This window comes from Saccostrea echinata, unplaced genomic scaffold, assembly GCF_033153115.1.
Source record: "Saccostrea echinata isolate AGI-Se365-2 ecotype Australia unplaced genomic scaffold, CSIRO_AGI_Sech_v1 ptg000033l, whole genome shotgun sequence".
NCBI lineage: Eukaryota > Metazoa > Mollusca > Bivalvia > Ostreida > Ostreidae > Saccostrea > Saccostrea echinata.
The window spans coordinates 12,915,579-12,922,003 of NW_026889782.1; positions in this window are offsets into that span (position 1 = coordinate 12,915,579).

Genomic DNA, 6,425 nt, shown 5'->3' on the forward strand with positions numbered 1-6,425 from the left:
AAAAAAAAACAACGAAATTATTAAATAAAGAAAACAGAAAACGAAAGTTTTAAATAAAGAAAATGAAATCATTAAAAAAAATGAAACTAAAATACGGAATTTATAGATGTGCATGGTAAGGGCCTGAATTAACCCATGAATCATTCCATAAAGCTCACGTGTTCTATGACCTGATTTTGTTTCGACATTTAAACAAGTGTGATATTTGCACTTACACTGAGTCTCAGTTATTCCCATATCGATAACATAACCAGTTGGAGTAGACAATCACAATACATGAATAGGGGAGAACTTTACCTTGGTTATCCAATGTGCTTAGATCTATGTTTTTATCTTACATTAACATGATTAATGTGACTTTTGACCAGTCTAATGAATTGGCCAAGTTTACGTTAACATTAGCTTTCTTAAACCCTCAGCTCAGAGGGTCTAATTATCAGCATACAATGAATCTGGACTTGAAACATCAAAGAGATTATGCTAATAAATTGCACAAATATTAAAGATATACATGTCTGTTAAGATTTCGTTGTTTACAACTGGTGATCTTTATAACATTTAGGAAATTCGCATGGCTATACATCATTTTTCAATAATTGCACAGTACAAAAATGCTGTAAAATGATACTTTACCGATCGGATTTTGCGGGTTTGTTTGGCATTATTAAAATTGTTTAAATAGAGCGAGTGCAAAAATTAAAGTCAAAGTGGTTACAATGAGTAGATTTTAATGATTGCTTACTTAACTAAAAATTTAGCATAACACTTCTAATTTCTTGGTCATTTGATCAAAGCGTAATTAGAAGTGATGCACTAACTATTTGTTCTCACCTACTCTAAATGACAAATTCTCAATCTGTACTTATAAGTCAGTGATAGTTGTGAACAAACAATGCACACACTTGCATAACAAATCAAACAAAGCATTCAAATAATTCTCTTTATTGTTTCAACAACTTAAGATTTATGGGTACACAGATAGGGCGCTATGTTTAGTTCGAGGGGAATTCAGCAATACTATATCAAGGCCTTGACCTTTCTGAGATTCATGAGCTCTTTTGGAATGTCATTAATTTTATGTAAGCAGAAACAGTCATCCTCCCTACGTCCAGGCTTACAGGCTCAAACTTTGACGTTGTGGGGATGCGACACAGCATCAAATTCCTGTGATCAGAATTGAACAGTTGTGAATAATTTACTTAAAAAATGCGAATTATAGACCGTGGGCACATAATATTTTTCTACGTTTGTCAATTTATCTAAGTTTTTTTTTTTTTAAATTTTTCATTTCCCCCACACTTGTTTTAATGTCGAAACAAAATCAGGTCTATAGAATTACCAAATGAGGCTTTATAACACATGCGCTTTATGGAATGATTCGTGGGTTTAGGCCCTTACCATGCACATCTATAAATTCCGTATTTTAATTTCAGTTTTTTTTTTATTTAATAATTTCGTGTTTTATTTAATAATTTCGTTTCTTATTTATTAATTTCGTTTTTTATTTATTAATTTCGTTTTCTTTATTTAATAATTTCGTTTTTATTTTTTTTTTTTTTGGTTTGCACTATTGGGCTTTCGTACCACACAGATAGTACTTAAATGACCTTATTCTTTAACCAAAGTTGTCCTGTGGTAAGTTTTTTTTTTCTTTCTAAAATGTATTCAAAAATATGCTATCAATGTTTTGACAACATGACAATCTAAACTGAATATTCAAGTTATCTGTAGAAATTTCAGTGATACATATACATAAATTTAGAGGGTGCTTTGATACGGGTACACAAAAGTTGAAACGCTCTACTTTCCAATTTTTTCGTTTGTTAAGCGTGTTCACCGTTCCTTCAGCGTGCGTTCACAGTTCGTTCAGCGTTCGCTCACCGTTGTATAGCGTTTACAGTTTTTGCGTTCTGCGTTCACCGTGCGCTCGCTTTCACCGTTCACAAAGGTTCGTTCAGAGTTTATTCACTGTTCGTTCGTCTTGCGTTCAGCGTTCGCTCACTTGCGCGTTGCTTAACGTTTACAGTTTTTGCGTTCTGCGTTCACAAAGGTTCGTTCAGATTTCGCTCACTGTTCGTTCGTCTTTCGTTCAGCGTTTGCTCACTGTTCCTTCACCTTGCCTTCAGCGTTGACTCATCGTTCAGTCTTCATTGTCATTTAGAACTCGGAAGTGAAAGGACTGACTTATCATTTAAAGGGGGAAAGAACGTAAAAGTAAAGCTTTACTGGTTTTAAAATTTAATAATAAACATATCGTGTTTAAAGAATCATTATTTCATGACAAAAAATATCTGCAATATTTATTATCTTTTAACTTGACTAATAGTTTTCTTAATAAAGTTAATCTTAAAAATAAATGTTGTGAGTTTATTTATTTAGTACGACGAGAAGTCATTGATAGAGAAATTATAATCAAGGACATTTGTTTAACCGACCGCGGCATAATTGCCAAATATTCATTTCTACCACCTCTTTAGTTACTATAGAAATACACGTTAGGACTAGTTCTGAGAATTATAGATAGTACAAGTTGCTGACCTTTAAAAAAGGACTTCAATACGTGGACCATATCCATGTGTTTCTAAACGAAATTCAATGAAAATTTCTAGATTTAATGATACAAAAGTGTAATTAAATCTAGTATTTTTTTTTTTTTTTTTTACATGTATCTTGTAATTTTCATCCTTATTTAAGTACATTTAGTGATTATACAAAAGTGTAATTAAATCAATTTATTTTACATGTATCTTGCAATTTTCGTCGTTATTTAAGTCTGCTTAATTAGACTGTAATGAAAAAAAAAATCATGACCTTGAAATGATATGAATATGAAATGTTGATCTACCAGGTATCTATTATAATTATAATGTAGCCTTTAAAATTAACAACAAAATTAAAAGAGGCTTAAGTGTACAGGTATCGTAATGGTTGAATTTTAACTTCATTGGCGGATCCAGGGAGGGGGTGTTTTGCGAACGTTGGAACCCCCTTTATTTTTGCAGAAAGAGGAAGAGATATATATATATATATATTTGGTGTTGCAAGCACAGGTGTGTGCAATGTTTGCTAGTGACGCTTATACTGGTGACGGTACTTGCAACGGACATGAAGAACTATACACCAGTTTCATAGCATGTGCATTATTTTTTCTAGTGAAAATTCGAATAAATTAAAAGTCGAATATCTTGGGTATGGGATAACCCATATCTATATATTCTTGTTACAACTACCGTCAATGCATCCATGGACGAGTTCATTGGTTACTCTGAAAGGTGGCACAGGTTAACCTTTCGTTAACATTTTCTACAATGATCTGCCTATACTTTGAGTGACAGCACTTTCATTGTAAAATTGTTAAATTTTATCCCCGATTGTCCTACAGTTTTATCATTAAAACAATCGCGCTATTTCGATACATGTAACACATAACAGCTGGGACTTGACGTCTCTACTAGATTTATACGGAATATATTCTCTCATTGGAAAGATGGTATACGTGTAGCACAAATCTGTAGTACGCAGATTTTTTTGGATGTTTCTCCCTCTCCCCCACATGGAAAACATTGCTACAGGCCTGTATCAAGCTATATTTGGATTTCTGTCCATCAAATTATTTTGCAAACCATGATGCACAAAAGTAATGCCGGTGAACATTGAAAAGACTATCTTTTAATTTTATCTTTTTATTATTATTGAAAGGGATTCTTTTCTTAATACTTTAATCCCTTTTTTGCGTGCAAACAATTTTCTCAACATTTTGAGTATTGCACTGTTGTCCTCTGACAAGAAAACACCACAAATGGTTGCCTTTACAGTCTCGGTTTTTGCTTTCTCAAGACCAGCTGACTATGGGTTTGTATTAGATACAGCGATGTGTAGGTTTTTGAAATAAATACCAAGAAGTTAAACAGAATCCTGTTTTGCTCATCTTCAAAACATATTCTCCATAATTTCTATCTAGCTAAATGCAAGAGTTGCTCAGATTTATTTCATATCAAAGTTAACAAGAAGTATTGAATGTGAAGTTAAAATAATAAAATAGTTGTCTGAGAAATTGTAATGGTATATCCCTATACTAGTGATTTGGCCTTTGGAGTTTATACTGGTATGGGGAATACCCCTACGAACAATTCTTGTGAAATTGCAACATTTTTATATCGTTAAACATATGAAAACATTGTACAGTATTCTCAAAATATATAAACTCAATATCTATACATGTATTTATATGTTTTTTTCTGTCTTACTTTTCCCTGTGCTTTTTTTAACTGGAAACTTGTTTCATTACATATCTTTAATTATAATATGGTGTAATATTCCCGAAATACCCGTATATTTATATATCGTATTAAATAATTATCTGATCCAGGGAGCTTTTGGTACCCAGGTGAAGATATATTTCTGAGGACCTCTTAGGAGGCATAACCTTTGTATTTCTGTTATTGCATTATAGAAAACGCAACTAATGAGGTAAATACATGTATAATGTATTATTGAGGAATTATGGATAAAATGTTATCATTTCACTGTTTTAGCAAATAAAATCAAGTCATTTAAGTGTGGAGTCTTTTGGTGACAGATCACATATCCAATCAATATTTTTTGATAGTAGGCAAGACATATAAATGTATTTTAACACATGAAGTATACTTACAATAATTTGTAACTGTGTCAAATTTTACATTTCAGATATCTCATAACTTCAATGTGATTGCTTTAAAATAAAACACATACAGTAAACATGCACTATAATCATTCTTAAATAAAAGAATAATAAAAGATGTTCCTGCTTAACATCGGAACAAACCAACACCAAAAAATTCTTTCCAAGCTAATAAAAAAAACTTTTCGTCATAACTTTTTCATTGTAAAAGTAACATGATTTAATTTGGACATTATTTTAGATTTGAATATGTCATTAAACGGGAAAACTGCTCTAGTAACCGGTATTTGTGGAGGCTTGGGATCTGAAATCGCTGCATCCCTATCCCGATCTGGATGCACTGTTTTCGGAACGGACCGTTTTGATGCAGAAACTGTTGCAGATAGCATTGATGAACTCACCCAAATGTAAAATTTCATAAAAATAATCTGTCATTGTATAAGTACGAGTATGAGTAAATTTTGATATGAATGATGAAAGTATAAAATTGGGTTTATTTTCAAACTTCTATTAACAGTAGTGAAGGAGAAACTTCAGGAGTACTGTGCAACAATATATTTGAGAAGTTGTGTAAATCAGATGTGGATTCTTAAAAATTCCAATTAACCTTTTTACCAATATCAACAGCACAAAAACTTCCGACTTTTCAACTTTATATACAACCATCCCTAACGATAAATTAAAGTCCAGGCTTTTTTATATTATTTATATTTATTTATATTTTTATATATTTTAGAATAATAAATACGCTATAGTACAAACTCAAAATTTCTAAATTTTATTTGGCATAACTCCTTCCTGGTCGTTTTCTTTATTACAATTTTCTTTTTTGTTCACAAATACGTACATATACAAATTCCTATAATCTATCATATTCAAGCAATGTATAATACTGTATGTTGGTTTTATAGAATTATTTGTTGCCGACTTACCAGTATAATAGCATGTTTTTTTGAAATATGTAGTGTATTATTTGCTAATTAAAAAATAACTTATAAACTCTACATTATTGTTTAACGTTAGTGACCAGAATCGCAGTATACATTGAAAAATTTAGAAAGATTTTTAACACCCCCAACCCCCAACCCCCTTTTTTCAGTTTTGCCTATAACTTGTGTCAAATATTTATTGAAAAACACCCTCCCCCCTTTTTTCGTTACTATTTAAATTGTATCAACTCTCATCTTTATTTTCCCTGTTTATTGAGTTGACATTATACTACATGTATGGCCGGCCACCAAAAAATTGATTGCTTCAGTCTCCTCGGCTGGGTGACGTGGTGGTGTGTTTATTTATTTATAATTTGTTTATTTTTTTAAAAGATAAAAATAGATATACTAAGTATATCTATAAGGTCATGCAGAGGCCTGCCCATCTCTACTTCACTAAGGAAGTGTTGAGGAGATGGAACAGTGATTTGAGGCTGGAAGCATAAGGTGAACAAATAAGAATTATAACAATTCTTATCACCAATGAACGATTTATCATAAAAAGATTAATCAAATATATATAAATATACAAAATACAAAATGCAAATAACTCCCAAGGTGATTCACCGAATGTTACAGTAACTCAGACCTATGACTTACTCTTAGACGTCCTTTTTAATTTTTTCAATTTTCTTTTTATTTTTTAAACATTTTTTATCTAACCTATATATTAAAATAATTCATGGTTATTCTCATTTCCCTGTAATTTGTTTTATTTAAAACAATTTGCTTTATACTATATGAGTAAAGTATGGCTCCAATAACTGTAAACC